This window comes from Panthera leo, chromosome A3 (genome assembly GCF_018350215.1).
Source record: "Panthera leo isolate Ple1 chromosome A3, P.leo_Ple1_pat1.1, whole genome shotgun sequence".
NCBI lineage: Eukaryota > Metazoa > Chordata > Mammalia > Carnivora > Felidae > Panthera > Panthera leo.
This window is the reverse complement of record NC_056681.1, coordinates 66,082,925-66,100,516: the sequence shown is the minus strand read 5'-3', so window position 1 is coordinate 66,100,516 and position 17,592 is coordinate 66,082,925. Positions and strand designations below refer to the sequence as shown.

The 17,592-nt window shown below is 40.7% G+C and overlaps 1 long non-coding RNA gene across 1 annotated transcript; it reads left to right on the top strand.

Moving 5' to 3' along the window:
• Positions 1–45: 45 nt before the first annotated feature.
• Positions 46–15,816, top strand: LOC122216022. Its single transcript, XR_006200659.1, has 4 exons — positions 46–134; positions 11,924–11,978; positions 15,309–15,375; positions 15,624–15,816. It is a non-coding gene; the product is annotated as an uncharacterized LOC122216022 (long non-coding RNA).
• The last annotated feature ends 1,776 nt before the right edge of the window (positions 15,817–17,592 follow it).

Sequence of the window (17,592 nt, the reverse complement as noted above, 5' to 3'; positions counted from 1 at the left end):
GAGCGAGAGGGGGGCGGCCCGGGAGTCAGGGAGGTCCAGCCTTTCGGGTGCGGGCTGTGCGCGGCTGCCATTTTGGAGTCGGGCAGCTGAGAAGGCGGCCGGTCCGGCCCGGGGGAAAGGAAGGAGCCAGTCAGGTAGGAAAGAAGCGGTCACATGGGCTTGAGAGGCGGGGTAAAGAGGGCTGCAGCCCGAGGGGAGGGGTCGGAGGCGGCGAGTCACGGGGGCTGCGAAGAGTCACGTGGTCGGAGAAGGGCCATCGGTGGGCTCGGGGGCGGAAGGTCAACCTGAGTTGGGAGAGGGAAGAAAGCTTTGTCCCTGGCTTAAACTCTTGTTAGGGAAAAGGAAAGGAAAAATGATGAATGGAGGCCGTGAGTGCCGGGTCGGAAAATGTGAATGAGTCTCCCTGTCTTCCTCCAGCATGGAGCCACCCAGTTACTAAATTCCAAGATCCACGGAAAACTGGGCACTTCATTTGATTCAAGTAGTCCCATCCCTGCTCCCCTCTGTCACAAGCATGACTCCCAGAACTGTTGGAGGGGTGATGGCCCTCCACTTTTTGCCTGCACTTTACATGGATGGGCCCCCGCCCTAGAAATGGCTGAAAGGGTAGAAGCATAGTTGAGGCATTGTGACGCCAGTAGGACTCTACATCTGGCGTTTTAGAAACCGTGTCGTCATTCACAAATTTACTAAACACTTCTCTGTTGAACATAACCATGATCATGTTCAAACGCCTCCGAACTTAAACAAAAACAAAACAAAACACAATTTGCCCATGAGTCCCTGTTCAATTCATGCTTCAAGTACAGGCTAAATTAAATTCCCTGCTAGTCCACTTGAAAGTGCTCCTCTTAAGGCTATCAGTGACATCCATATGGCCAAGTTCAGGGGTTACTTTTTCATTCTTATTTGATCTCCATTGCAGGAAACTCTACGAAGTACATCCCTCTTTAAGCTTTTTCTGCTCCCCAATGCACCCCTCATCCCAGTTTCCCTGAGACCTTAAACACTCAGATTGTTAACCTTACTAAATCTGTTATCTGTTGGCTCTTTAAGAGAGTTCCAAGAGCTGATCCCCAGTCCTCTCCTCAGTAGGTACCAAGTCATTCTACTGCACACTAGATGACCTAACCATTTTTGATGGCTGAGTGTACCTTTAATGAGGTCCAGATCTGTTTGTCTAAGTGTTTTTGGACATCTCCACCTGAACCTCATTATGACCTGTCCAACTCAGACCTCAGATATGCTCATAAGTCCACAAAATTTGCTGCTTCTTCTCGGCTCCTTATCTTCTTTGATAATGTCATCACCACTCACCCAAGTCAAGAACCAGGAACCTGGGAGTAATCCTCCATGTTACTCCCTCACTGCTGTAAATACCCTCCCTACCCTTTCTAACTTTGTCATGTTGATTATATTTACTGGATGCCCTTTCCTCTATTTCTAGAGGGAATCCACTGCCTCACCTGGGTCACTTATTCATTAGGCCAATATTTACTGAGCACTTTGCCATGTTCCAGGCATTGTTTGAGATACCCAGGATACAGTGGTGAACCAAAGTGCAAGGTTCCTGAATGGGGTGAGACAAACAGTATACGAGTAAACTAATAAATGAACAAGAGTATTCAGGGGGTGATAAGTGCTATAAAGATAAAAAACAAAAAACAAAACAAACAACAAAAACCAATAGGGAAAACTGTAAGAACTTCCTAAATTATTGTGTATCTCTTCACCTCAAGTCCTCCCCACCCACACCCCGTATCTTATCCTTTCTTTTTATTCTCGAAGAGGGAATGGCCCTGATACTTTCACCTGGAATTTAATTTCATTCCCCTTCATCTGTCATGCCTTCCCTCTATATTATAGCTGCCTGAATATGAACCCCTCAACTAGAAGATAAGCTACTTTGAGGGCAGGGATCATACCTTATACATCTTCATGCCTCCACAGTGTGTTGGCTCAGAATAGGTGCTCACAAAATGAGTGTTAAATGGGAAGTTCCCGGACACCGGAATCAGGTTGCCACAAAAGCATCTCCAGCCCAAATCAGAATGGGAAGGTCAGTGAACTTAGCTGTTAGAGTGTACTGGCAGTGGTATGTCACGGCAGGGTGGGGTGATGAATGAGATCACCTCCTTTGGTCCCTTCCGGGCCTGGGCTTCCATGATGCTGTGCCCCGTGAGTGGCAGTAGTTGCTTCATAGACACTATTTTACTTGATAGTGCCAAGTACATGTGGACAATTCAAAAGTACTCTTTGTTTCTGATGATGAGCTTTAAACCTAGAGCATTCTGGGTAAATTGCCAGGATAGGCCCTGCAGGAGAAGGTTGCAGTTGCCACTTCACTTTGTATTTCCAGGCCCTTGGGTATTGCACCCCAACAGGGAGCGAGATGTTGCCAGTTCCGTCATAGTCATTGTAATTAAATCCAAGTTCTGGCAAAGGGCAGTGCGTAATTATGAAGTATTATTATGGTTTTTATCATTATTAGGCACCCAGCTGCCCAGCCCAGGAAACCACAGTAGTAAAACACTGAGAAGCCAAGCTCCTCTCCCAGCTGGCATGAATCAAGACCAGGTGTATTGGCACCGGTCTTGCAGCTCCACTCGTCAAGATGAGACCTTCCGTCCCCTCTTTTTGGCAAGATAAAAATTTAAATGAATGGAAAGAGGAAATGTGAGGGACCTTTGCCACCACCTCTGAATCAATTTCTTTTTTTCCCCATCTACCCAGAATGGTCTCATCTATGATTTATTGTGTAAATCTTTTACAACTTTATCCTTGACCTGCTAGCTTCCTAAACATTATCCCACAACGTCTACTGAGGATATATTAGGGTGGGATATAAAGAGCAGAAAACTGTTTCTACTTTCAGAAAATTTATGATATGGTCTAATTCAGAAAGTATAGTTAGGCTTAACAAGACATCTGCCTTCTGTTGAGCACCTACTCAATACCAAACTGGGCACTTTCAGATGTGCTGACTTAATTCCTTCCACCCTGCAAAGTGGGTTTCGTTATCCTCATTTTCATCAAGGTATCAAAGACTTAGTAAATAACAGAACCGTGATTCCAACAGAAATATACAGATTTGGTGATTATATACTCATGGTGGATGTGTCCACACTGGTAGATGAATATAGGTGTCAGATTTCACCTCTTTCTACCAAATTAAAAAAATTTTTTTTTTTTTTTTTTGTACAAAGTAGATTTTAAGTTGAGCACTTTAAGGACAATTCAGAAGTGATGCTGAGGGAATGGTGCCAAATGAAGAAGCCAAATTGGCCATAAGTCTAAGATCAATCAATAAGGAGAGATTTCTTGTTCAGCAATGTCACATTGTATTCTTCAAGTACTTTTATTGTCTCAGCTACTCCAAATGCGGAAGTCAACCCCGGTCGTACAAGGGTGGGCTGATGAGAGAGGAGGGTATTTTAGGTAGGGAATATGGATTTGAATGGAGAACTCCGAAATGGCCCATAAATTGGCATATCTAGTACTGGCTTCTGGAACAGCCAGTGTGTTGTACAAGGCAGTTTGCCTTTATATTTAGTGCTGTTTTTTTTTTTAAGGGATTGAAGATTTCAATAAAATCTTTGAAGACCTGTATGCCCTTGTAACCACTACCATAATCGTGAAATAGAACATTTCCATCATCCCTAGAAGTTCTTTCTTGCCCCTTTTCCATAGGAATTTTAATACAGTTTGCATTTTGATGACTCTAAAGTTTAGATCTCCAGCTTCAATCTTGTTTTTTAAGTCTAGGCCCATATTTTTAGCTACCTTTGACATATCTACCTGGATGTTGCAAACAAGCACCTCAAACCAAACATGACTGAAAGATAAAGCAGACAGTGCTTATTTTTGCTACAAGAAAACCCCATCTCCAATTCCCTTCTGAAATCATTTTTCTGTATTCTTCAATTTGGTTGAGATAATCATCTACCAAGTCACATAAGCTAGAAATTTTTAAAAATAATCTTTACTCCTCCCTCTCTTACACCTCCCCAGGAGTGAGTCTTACTCACACAAACATTTTTAAATCAGTCCTTTGCATTTCCAGTATCCTCATTCAGATACTTACCCTGCTTGCGCGATCACCAAAAAACTCCTAACTTATTTGTTCATGCTCCAATTCATCCACCAATCTGCCACTTTAATTTTGTTTTGAAAACCCAGATCTGACTGTTTCAATCCTTTGCTTTCAGGGACTGCCTAACTGCATAAAAATGGCACTGAAAATCTTTAACAATATGGTCCAACTTCCCCATCTGGACTTCTCTGCTCTTTGCCACATTTTCATTCCACTGTGCTTTTCATCAGATATGATTCTGAAACGTGCCTCCTCCTCCACCTGAAAACTCCTGCTTACCTTTCATAGCCCCATTTATATGACTTTTCTTCATGAAACCTTCCCAGACAGCTCCAGATACAAATAGTCTCTCTCTTTTACACTTGACCTCCCATACCATGTTGCACATGTATTTATCACACTGAATAGACCGAGTGGTGAAATAGAAGAGAGCTGAGTCAGAAGATCTGAGTCTGACTTAAAAATCTCATTCATTGCTTGCTGTGTTATGCAAAGCAAATGACATAACTTCTCTGAACCTCAATGATTTTATCTGTGAAATGGTAATAACAACTAGAATAATATCCTACTTCATAGGACTCTTGTGATCAAATCATCATAAATGTGAACACGATTTGCAGTAATCAGATAATAGATATTAAAATTACAAAGCTGTATCTTCTCATGGGTTTTGTACTTCTTGAGTACCAAACCAACATCTGCTCATCCACCTGACACAGTGCATGGCCTTCTCGTTGCCTAGATTGGTTTATGATAATTTATCATTTTTGGTAGGATCATATTCTCTCAATTAACTATCAATTCTACTGTCTACAGTGTTTCTTCCAAAGCCAATCAGGACATCCTTATTTCTTTTTATAATTGTTCATTGCTTTTTCAATTAAATAAAAGCTCATTAAAAGGTCTCTAAGGAAATGAAATAAATATTGTATCCACGATTAATGTTAAATGCCTTCATTTATTTAACAGAAACTTTTAAGAGCCATTATGTGCCCAACCCTGTTCTAAGCCCTTGTTATAGATGGAAAATAAGAAACTTCACAGAACTTACATTATAGTGGGGACAATAAGCACAAACCAACAAGTAAGATGTTAATCTATACAGTTAAAGGTGCCACAAATAGAAGAGCATTGAGGGTGCAGCTGATGTAACTGGAATGGTCAGAGAAGGCCTCTCTGAGAAAGTGGTGTAGAGTATCAGTGATGACAAGGAGGCAGCCATACAAAAAGAAGGGGAAATAGCCTTCCAGGTGAAGGGAAGAGCACAGACAGAGGCCCTGAGGCAGGAGCAAAGTAGATGAAAGGATAAAAGGCGGCCTGTGTGGAGTAGAGGAAGTGAGGGGCAGTGGTAGGAGGCTAAGTCAAAGAAGCAGACAGGGGCGGGATCAGGTAGGGCTTGGAAGGTCAGGTAAAGAGTTAAATTTTTATTCTAATTGTGATAGGAAACCACTGAAGGATTGTAAGTAGGAGTGTGATGTGATGTGATTTAGTTTTTAAAAGATAACCCTAACTGTGAATGGAGAATACATTCTGGGGGTGGTAGGAGAGCAGATTAGAAGGTAGACAAATTGTTTTAGTCCAGAGCAGAGCTGTTGGTGGTCTGGATTAGGGTGGTAGTGCTAAGGATGGTAAAGAGTAGTAGGTTTGGGAGTATGTTTGGCAGTAGGACTGACAAGTCTTACTGATGGATTTAATGACACCAATTGGGGGAAAAACATTAAAGATGGTTCAGGAGTATAATCTAAGCCAAGCCATTAGGTGGATGAAAGCTCAGTTTACTGAGTCCACAGGGCACCTGTGAAGACTCCATGCTAGGCTCTGAGAATACAAAGCTCAGTGAATAAGACAAAGTCCTTGGCCTCAAAAAGCTCACAGTCTCGTGGAGAGGACTGCCTCCCACCCCAGGAGGACTTCTGTAGGAGGTTTTAAGCACAATTACAGAGCCATGGAGAGGTTATGAAAGCATCAAGGACTGCCCTAGCCCAGTCTAGCCAAGTGAGCCAGGAGTCCTGTCTTCTTGGGAAAATTACCAGGGGACTTTCTCAACACTTGTGAATATGTGCAGTAATCCTCACTCCAGTTTAGCTGAGCTCTTTATGAATGAAGTATAATAGCTGTCCGCAGCATCTTCCAGGATCTCTGATTTGTTACTTCTTTTAAGAGGAGAGGAAAGAGATACAGAAAAAGAGTAAGGATGCTAAAGATTGGGCCGAGAGGCAAGATGTTTAGCTAACAAGTATGAGAGTCCATACGGTCTAGGCTTCTGCTGTGCAGCCCCCTACTCAAACCTACCAACAGTATGCCCTTGGTTGAGGATAGATTCAGGATGTTTTGTTTGGTTTTGTTTTGATTTTAATTGCAACTGCAGCTTTTATGAAATGACTGTATGACTCCCGAATGACTTTTCTCAAGCTTGTTTTCATTTTGGTATTTATTTAATAACTTCTGTTTGACCAACTGACACATTCACATTTCAAAAATCCAAAGAAGAAGGTATGTAATGAATAGTCTTCTCTTTTCCTGCGTGCCCCCAGTTCGCTACCCCCACCCACCCTGGTAGGTACAGATGACTATCCTGATTTTTCTACGTATCCTTCTAGTGTTTCTTCATGCAGATACAAGCAATTCTTACATTTCTTCTCTTCCTGCTTCTTACACAAGAGGTGGCCTACTTTATCCTCTGATCTGGATCTTGTTTTTCCCTCTAACAATGTATCTTGGAGATCGTTCCTATCAGTACTAGGAGAGCTTCCTCATTCTTTTAAACAGCTGCATGGCATTACACTGCAAGATCTGTCATAGTTGATTTAACTATTCCCCTATTGATGAATCCTTGGGCTGTGCCCAATCTTTGCTATATATTACAAACAGTGCTATAATGGATAACCCGGCACATATGTCTACAGGTATAGCCTTAGGATAAATCCTCAGGAGTCTTACAAATACTTTAATAAAATGTTCTAAAAGAATGTTCTGAGATAGTGTGACTGGGTTGCCAAATTAGAACCTCAGCTTTCCAGGCATTAATTCTCACATTCCATCAAGAGTAGTTCCTCATTCTTCAGCCTGTAAATTGTATCTTTGTATTTTTCCCAATAAGGAATTTAAAAAATATTTAATCGGCCTCTCCTACAACCAACAATAGTTGGCATGATATTTTATTTTATTTTATTTTTTTTAATTTTTTTTTTCAACGTTTTTTTTTTTATTTATTTTTGGGACAGAGAGAGACAGAGCATGAACGGGGGAGGGGCAGAGAGAGAGGGAGACACAGAATCGAAAACAGGCTCCAGGCTCCGAGCTGTCAGCACAGAGCCTGACGCGGGGCTCGAACTCACGGACCGCGAGATCGTGACCTGGCTGAAGTCTGACGCTTAACCGACTGCGCCACCCAGGCGCCCCGGCATGATATTTTAAAAAAGAAGAAAAAAGACTAAAATTTGGTTGGATTGTGCTCCAGTTAGTGAATTGCAAGCTCTAGAAAATGCTTGAGTTTTCTTAAATTTTTAATGTTTATTTTTGAGACAGAGAGTGCGAGCAAGGGAGGGGCAGAGAGAAAGATGGAGACCCAGAATCCAAAGCAGGCTCCAGACTCTAGGCTGTTAGCACAGAGCCCCATGTGGGGTTCGAACACACAAACTGTGAGATCATGACTTGAGCTGAAGTCAGATGCTTAACTGACTGGGCCACCCAGGTGAATTTTCTTAATTCAACACACAGAAGCATCTGTAGAATGAGGTCTCAGATGGGGATGATAGGTTTGGAGTTGAGAACTTGCAAGATGTACCCTGCTTCAACCAGCTCTTAGTGCTATCCCAGCTTTAGGGCCAAATACTCCTTGGCCATTTTTTTATTGGCATCTTTTTCTTTTCTTTTCTTTTTAAATTAATCTTTATTTTTGTGACAGAGAGAGAGAGAGAGAGAGAGAGAGAGACAGAGAGACAGAGACACAGAGTGTGAGCAGGGAGGGGCAGAAAGAGAGGGAGACAGAATCTGAAGCAGGCTCCAGGGTCTGAGCTGAAAGCACAGATCCTGATACAGGCTTGAACTCATGAACCATGAGATCATGACCTGAGCTGATGTTGGACGCTTAACTGACTGAGCCACCCAGGCTCCCCTACCATCTCTTTTCATTTCTCTTAGTAATTCTTCATTTTTCCATAGTTGCTTTTGGAAAATAGGTTTAAGGTCTTGGTGAAACATATAGGCTTTGGTAAATGTGCTTTATAACTAGGCCATCTAAAGTAAGAATGCTATTTTTATAATACCCCCACCCCCCGCAAGACTTTTTTCTTATTTATTATATTCCAGGTATATGAGACCAGGATGGAAAAATCCTAGGGCACTTAATCTACCTGAAATCTTTGGGAGAACATATATAGATGCAGAAATATGCACGAGTGATGTGGGCCTTAAAAAAAAACAACAACCCATATATATATCTGAAGAAATTAGACTACCGTATTACTATCATTATTAGAAAATAAAATTATTTTTCCACGTAGTGCTTCTCTTTAGTTTGGTTCCATGTATGTGGAGGTGTTTTGTTTTTGTATAATATAGCATGAGAGAGAGTGTTAAAAATAAACCATGAAGTTGACAAGTTACAGCAAATAGCCATCCAGAAAGCTTTTCTTAACTCTAAAGCTCTTTCCCTTAGGAATGACAAAACCTACAAATTGTAGAACTGTCTAGTCTCTGTGAAGAGCACCTAGCTCCAGCTCTAGTTGAAATTATCTTACATTTTTAAAATGTCTCACATAAAAATTCTACAGTCTTCCTTTTGGCCATTACTTTTTCCCCTTAGCTGGTAAGACGTGGGGTCTCTCTTTTAGATGTAATCAGAACTATTCCTCCCTCCCCATCCTGCCACTGCTGTAGCCTCTTCTTCTTCTTCCTTTCCTCCTCCTCCTTCTTTTTTCTTCTCTTCACATTTATTCTTCCATAAGAAAGTTATGACAGTTGTCAACTTTTAAAAACTTCTGTTTGGATTTTGGTTGGCGTTGAGTTTTCCAGGTAGACAATTGTATCATCTCTAAATAATAGTAAATCTCATTCATATTTTTGTTCCTTTTGTATCAGCAGAATTCCTTCTTAAGTGAAAAATAATACTTGCTGACATTATTTGTGCATCTGATCCCTGAGTATCTGTACAGAACATCCATTCAACTAACCACCCTCTCATTTTGTTCTGGGGACTATGGTCCTCCCTTACTCTTAGTCCCTGGGCTTGGGGAAAAGAATGATGTCTCCACCCCCCTGCTTCAGAAGTGTAACATATGACCTTAGTCTAGGTCATCTAGTATATCCTATTCCTCTGACCACAGTAATCCATTCTAGACTTACTAGAAAGTTGGTTCTGAATTTGAACCTAGAGGCAAGTACTCCATGGAGTGGCTTGCATCCATATTGGCTACATGAAGAGACACCTTGCCCAAGAATGAAGCCAATATTGAATATGCTGAATTGAGAAATGGAGAGAGAGAAATGAAGTCCTAGGTCACCCTGTTTGAACCTTAGAGCAAGCTTCACCTGAACCAGAACCTCTAAATTATTCAGTTACGTGAACCAATAAATTTACCTTTTAAATTAAGTTAGTTTGGATTACATTTTTCATCTTTGGCATGCAAAGGATTTTTAGTTGATGCAATATCTTCTAACAAAATTAGGCAAATTAAACTCCTGTTGTTTCCATGGTTTGACAGATTACATGATTTCCCCAGCTAATTCTCAGATTCCTGAGAATCTCGCACTTGGAGTGACTCTACCGTTGCAGCATACCCTTCTAAATACCAAGCCAGAGTCCTCCTCCCCTTCCCCCAAGGACTCCTCCAGTTCTGTGCTTAAACCCAGCCCACTGGTGAAGTTAAAGAAGGAAGGGAACAGATGGCAACCTGATTCATACTGCTTTTATAGGGAATTAAGCCAATTTATTTGGGGGGTCAATTTCAGTTCAGTTTCAGCAATGAATGAAGTTGTTTGAATCCATTTTTGGTTCAGGTCTATAATCATCTGCAGTAATCCCAAGTTCTTCACATGGGAAAAATACTTGGGGGGGGGGGGGTTAATGTTTGTTCCAGTTTGAGAAAACTATGTAACACGGAATCAAGTTGCACCTGTCTTATTAGGCCTTCTGTGCTAAAAGAGGTAGCATATGGGCAGGACAGGGAGGCGATTAATAGTATACTTAATACTAAAATAATCAGCCTAGACTGTATCCATAATAAGCAGCGTTATAAAATCTACTCTTTGGATTTGCTTTTAATATTTCCAGTCCACATCACAGCACACTTTGAAATGTCATATCACATAGTATTGGCCAAATTATTAGAATATAGTTTGAAACATTTTGCCTCTTTTAGAGGAACATGCATTTTATAGGTAAAACATTTATGGTCTCTGTTTGAAAATTATTTCTGATTAGACTGATATTCTGTCAGTATCTTGAGGTGCTAAAACTCAGTGAGCAGTTTTCTGGAAAAATGTTATTGAAAACCTAGGCTCAGCATAGGGAATGTAGTCAATGTATAGTAATAGCGGTGTATGGTGACAGATGGTAGCTACACTTGTGGGGAGCACAGCATAATGTATAAACTTGTCAAATCACTGTGTTGCACACCTGAAACTAATATAACATTGTGCATCAACTATACTTCAATTAAAAAAAAATCTAGGCTCAGAATAGTCACAGGACCATTTTTCAATTGCTTCAGGTAATCTAATGGATATGTTCTGATAGGAAACATTTTTTGTTTCATTGCTTCATTGTTTCATTGCATATTTCATTGCATGTTTCATTGCATATTTATTATATGTATAATAAATACATATATATTTATATGTAATACATAAAAATAACTAAATAAGTGAGATTTCACAACACAAAATGTTCAGCTTGTTCCAAAATATTTTTTTGTTAGTTGATTGTATGCAAACAAAAAGAATGACAGATGCCATCCGTATACAATTTATGAAGACACCTCTTGCTTCTGCATGTGTAAGGAGGACATCGGATTTGACAAGGTGCAAAGAGATGTCTTACAGATGGTACACACGAGGCCCATGAGGACAGGTCTTCCCAAACAAATGGAGCTGTGAAAGCAGTTGTCATGTGCACGTCTGTCACACCTGTTCTACAGAGAAATTCCCACTTGTAAATGTGGTCTTCAAAATCAGAGCCCAAGGCTGGCTGAGCTTAGTTTAGTTTTCGATTAGTTTGAGAGAGACTACAACTACTAAAATGGATTTCATACCTTTCTGTGACTCTTCTCTGACTTATACATTTCACTGACATTGTGTTTTTTAACGTTAAAGCTTAAGATTAAAATTCTTTTACTTGGTCCTCAAAGAAATAGCCGTAATTTATCTTATAACATTAAATTCATTGGCAATGTGCTTTGGAGGGAATAATTTGTGTTCTGCAAAAGGGCTTGGATATACAGAATTTCAATGGTTCAAATGATGTAATTTTCTATAATATTTAGCCTGCCATTTTTAGTTTGGTATTTGTATAATAGGAGATTTCGAAGAAAAAGCTAAAGAGAGGCTAATTTGCTTGGTTAGTGCTTCTGTTCTTTTGTTCTTTTAGAATCTAAAATTAACCAACATCTGCAGTGTCAACAAGGACTCCATATGGCATTCAAGTTTGTACTTTTCCTAAATAATGCATTTGAGGCAATATAATCTGAGAGGAATTCTGAGGTGATAATGAGTAGAATTGTATATACCACTTTACGGTTTCAAAGTGATTTAACAACTAGGACCTTGTTTGGTCCTCACAATGATGTTAAGAGGCAAGGAGATCAGGTGTTTCTTATTTTTGTTGAACAGATGAGAAGATCGAGGTCCAAAGTATTGAGGAGAAATGGCTGTAATCACAAACCTGGTGAGTAGCAGCATGAGAAGGAAACCCAAGCCATCTGGTATCTAATCCAGTGCCCTCTCTACCATATTACTAGGACCACATTATTGACACCCCATGTTAAAATAGCACATTTCCAAAATAATAGACCCCATAACTCTGTAGGAAAATAAAAAGAACTTAATACTAGAAAGTAAATAACAAACATGCGTATTTGGTTTTCCAGAGTTTAATGGATTTCGTTTGTTCAGTTAACAGATGATTTCCACAGACGTTCTTGTACTTACTCTTGTGATTTCTTATTTTACCTACAAAAAAAAAAAAAAAAAGAGTTTCTGCCAAAATGCTTTGTTTCCTTGCAAAATCATACCTCATAAATCTTTGTCATATCTAGAAAATCTAAAAACTTCTCCTATAAGAGGTGTTGCAGCTGAGAGTGTTTTCTTCACAGTAATACATTATAATTTAAGTCTACCTGAGTTTTGAAACATTTCATTTCATCTCAAACTTCTGTAAATTTCTGCAGCGTAGCAATCATTCAGAATTTCTGGGATAAGAAAAAAAGTAGGTTCAAGTAAAAGAATGTATTAGAAACATAGCTTGTGACTGATATACAGGCATAAATTTAGCAGGAACCCATTTTTGAAAGTGTAAATAATGTTGTTGCCAATCCATATTTTATAGAAATTTCTAGCTATGTAATATTACCATTTCTACTTAAAAATGCAGAGAAATTCAGTTGCTTCCATTTCTTGAAAGTTTGAGGCTTAAAAATTATGAATGCCGGCATTCTTGAAGAGGAACACTGTGAGTTTGTAATATCGAAAAGGTACTGGTGTTCTTTTACATTGACAGGCAGATATATTTCCCACAAGTGGAAACACAGGCCTATCCTGGCATAAGGAGAAGCCAGCAAGAATTTTAATCAGGATTTGGCTCAGTCTGTGCTGGTTCTGACTTCACAAAAGTGCATCTTTAGGAAGCACCTTCCACCAAGTGGAAAGCTGGCAAGACACAGCATTAGAGGTTGCTGACACCAAAGCAAGCAAAGCTCACTGAAAACTTAAAATTTTTCCTCCCCGTTAGTTGTTTGGATATGTCTCAAAGAACTACAAACAAAAAAGCAATCTTTAAAATTGATATTGTCCAAAACTCTAATATCCTACCTACTCTGTGTCCAGGATTAGTGGAAAGACACCAAACATTTTTGAAAAGGTCATCTAACCTAAGTAGAAGAATATTGTCTTTCCATGCATGAGCATACTTGGACATGGGAGCTGTGAAAAAGAGATACAGGGAGAAAAGGACAAGGGAAACACTATGCAATGTACTTTGCTGGAAACGAGTAATCGGGAGGATTGGGGGGAGTTACGGAATTTGGGTAGGAAAGCCTTAGAGATGGGAGGGTTAAATCATTGGAGTTGGCAATAACTCCATCTGGCTAGATAGGGGAGTCTAGAGGGAGGGGCCCAAGGGTGCTAGAAGACCGTACTTGTGATGGTAGTGCTCAGAGTTAATCTGACTGCGGAGAAATGGCATTGCAGAGGCAGGGAGAGAAGGCAACAGCATGAGGAAGGGAAGTGCCCGAGGGACCACGAGAAACCCAACTGCAGTTCTTTTTGTTTATTCAGTCAGATCCAGTTTTTTCCTACTTCCTCGTCTCCACACCTCTGCCCCTCCCCACCCCCACCCCTGCAAGAAAAATCCATGTTCACTGGCCCAAGTTTCTTTAACTTAGTCCTCCTTCATCCCCTGAATGATTTGTGGAGCCTGGGGCTGGTAATCATTATTTAGCAGTGACTTCAGCATTAATCAATTAGAACTGGAATGATATAACTTTGTTCCCACTCAGCCCACTCACAACCACAACCTTTTTGTGCTACAGAGAAGTAACGTGGTCCCTTGGCTATCTTGCTGCTGATTAACGGACTGTTGGAAGGGCCAGTACAACTCCCACAATAGTCTAATGCTTTCCTGCCAGATTGGCTTAAAAAAAAAAGGCAGCTGATCGTGTCAAACCACGTTAGCCAATACCTGTATTGTCTGTCTGAATTATAAAGCACAACAGTACATCTCGTTCTCTGCAGTTCATTATTAGAAGAAAGAACATGAGGAAGTATTAGACCATGCCTGTATCATATGAGACAGCTGGACAATCTTGCTCACTCCCGCACTGCCCACTGGAACATGTCATCTGCACATTGATACAGTGATGATGACTCTTAAAATTACATACAATAGCACTCTCTCCTCTCCTCCTTGCCTAGATGCAGTTGAACAGTGACTTTCAGAGACGGTGGGAGGATATGGCCTTGCCAGCTGATGCCAAGGACCTAAGATTTAAGTACATAAAAATAACTCATTAACCTGCCCCTCCCAAGTCACCCGCTCCACATACATCATTGCCCTAAGAGGAATCAGGTTCCCTAAGGTCATCCTAAGGGTGTCTGTGGAATTTTCGACTTTCTCCCTCCACAGACACCCTTACGCTGGTCTTTTGAGGCCTGCGCACTCCCAGGAAACAAAAGCAAATTTCTCCTGTGTGAAAACATCAAGAGCCAGAAAGAATGGAACACTGCATGATTTATCTCTGAATCCCTCATCCTGCTGGATAATGCCCCAGGGTGGAGTTATTCTTGCTGTCACAAATAATTCAACCCTGAGTGGATCAACATGTTTAAAAGAAGTTTCCAAATATGTCTAAGACTCTAGGTGCAGAAACTCAAAGTGCCAATTAGCAAGGGCAATTTCAAATAGAAGAGAAATTGGAAATTAGAAAAGCAAAGAGGCACGGGCTACAGCAGAAGGAGCCAGCTCTGTCAGTAACTGGTTGTAGGCTGTCAGTCATGATGCCCATGTCTCGGTTTCCTTGACTCCAAAATAGACACTAAGATGAAAGGAATTTGGTGAGAGAAACTTTTGAGAGATGTTGATTTATGTTCTGTCTCTGTATTTTTCCTTTTCTCTCTCCCATTATGGCTGGCTTACATGCCTTTACCTCAGGAGAGACTTGGGGGTTGGACTTATAAGCTTTAGTTCCAGATAAACCCATGAGGAGAGTAGGGTTTGAGGAAAGTTGTATTTTCCAGACTAAAAAGATCTGTTCTCCCAGAAGCAGCAAGGATGTTGCCCTATGTGAGGAGCAGTCCCCTCACTATGTATCCCTCGGGGAGGCTGTGTCTTTGCCGAAGAGCCCTCCTTTTCTAGAAATGCATTTTGGGACTTACCCATGTGGGGGTAAGGGCCACCAGATATTCTTGCTTCTAAAGATGCCTGGTCCCTGCCAGAGCCCTCAGTGTGTGCATGAAAGATACTTCTCACTGACCTGAGGTGGATTTCCTGTCTGCCCTACAGCACAGATGCACCAAGTTTAAATTGAATTATCATACTCTCAAGACTCTAGGGAATCATCAGTGGTAAGGTAAGGTGACCATTAGTTTATTATCTATTAAAGCTAAGTATTAGCAACTCTTCTACACCATAGGGAATCCACTTTCTTGGGGCTGAATTCATGGAGGGTTTACTTTTGCCAGCCCTGCTTATCATTCCCTTTTCCACACCAGCCCTTTCTGGTCTCCATGTTTTCTCATTTGGGGTGCTTGAGAATGGCTGGCGGCACCTTGAAAAACAGCATGTGCCTCCTCCCAGATCCCTGCATGTTTTCTCTAGAGCTGGAAAGGAGTGTCTTTCATCCCCAAGTATACATATCTGACGTCTGTGTTGCCCTGAGGAGCAGCGCCAAGTAACACCACGTAGCTAGAAGACCAGGTCTCCGGTAGGATTCTCTGGGGGCTATGTGCCTTTTTGAAGTTGCTAACAAAACAAACAAAACAGAACAAAATAAACATTGAAAGATCTTTTATGCAATTGTCTTTGTCGTTACTACTGCTGTTTGGTGAAAAGTACATTTATTGCTTCAGGACTGTGCCATAATTAGAAAGGGGCAAAATATTAGTGCAAGTGAAAACCTTCCAGAACAAGCTGCCAGCTTTTGGGATCTCTGAAAGCACTTATTGGACATGATCTCATGTGTGTTTTTCTTGGTAGCAGCCATAAATTGCCATGTTCTTTCTGCTATGGCTTGCTTTTCTCTTTAAATATTTTAGGAGGAGAAAATGTATTTTCTGTTTGTTTTGTTATGATGATAACGATGGTTTGTAATTTAGAGAGTCTATATTCTTGATTCAGTCAAAATAATCTTTGGGTCTCTTCATATTTCATGCCTAATAGTCTTTCTCAGAACTTGGAAAACAAAGTAAAATGGTACCCCAAATGTTCCCTTTCCTCTTATCTTTGTAAATCCTCTCATATATCCAAGGAATCAACATTCTTGGAGGGTGAGGGGAGGAAGCCTCTCTCTAAGTTAAGACCTCCTAAATCTGAATTACCTATGTTGTTCAAAGAACTAAGTATTCTGAAAATTCTAGAAACCATAACTCAACTATTCTTCTCCCAATAGAAACTACTAAAAGTAGTCATGTGGTCTATCTCTAAAAGTAGAATTTATTCATTCTTTCTTAATTAAATAAGAAATAAAAGGAAGTCATCCACCAGCTTTCAGAGCAATGACTATAAAATAAGAAATGTAGTTCCAGCCAAGAAAGAAAAGAAAAGGATGTTGCAATATAGGAGCAATATGAGGTCTTACTCAAGTGGATTCTTATGCTTCAACCAAAAGCTGGAAGAATTAACAAAAGCTCTAAAGAAAGGTAGAAGAATGCAGACAGTGGAGAAAAGCAGAGGGGTACAGAAAATAATAAGTGTATAAAGTAATAAATTGGAGTCTGGGATGATTCTTAACTAAATTACTTGCAAATTGCAGTTTCAAAATAAAATACGAAGCTGAAAAAATTCATTTCCAGAACAGATAACAAAAATCAATGTGTAACAAAAGCCATTTTGCAAGAAGAGCCTTCAGAGACAAGGTCAGCTCCCTGGAGAGGAGCTGAGACGAAGCAAAGTGGCACAGTGGTGTGCATTTGCTAAAAACCATCGTGGCATGACTCTGTCCACCCTATGTGACAGACAGTACTCTCAAAGGCAACTGTCTTGCCTCATGTGGTCCACTTACAAAGGGAAATGGGGCTTAGTCAACCGTATTAGTTACTTATTGTCGTGTAACTAATATCTCAAAACTTAGAACTCAAAACAGCAACATTGTTATCGCACAGGTTCTTTCTGTGAGGGATCCAGCCCCACGCAGCTTAGCTGGGTTCTCCTGCTGAGGGTCTCTGTCTTTTACAAGACTGCAATCAAAGCATCCACCAACAGGGCTGAAGATCCGTCTCCCAGCTCACTCAGTGCAGTGGGAGTGAGGACCTCGGCTCCTCACTGTATATTAGCCAAATACTGTCAGTTTGGTGCCTTGTGCCACGTGAGCCTCTCCACAGCTCCCAACACATTGCAGTTGGCTTCCCTCAGAGCCAGTGCGTGACAGAATGCCAAGAGAATGTACAAGATGGAAGTTAGTCTTTTGTAATCTAATCTTAGTACTGACTTTTGCAGTATTTTATTTATTAGAATCAAGTCACTGAGACTAGTTCACACTCAAGGGCAGGGGATTAAATAAGGGTGTGCGGGGCACCTGGGTGGCTTAGTTGGTTAAGCATCTATATCTTGACTTCGACTCAGGTCATGA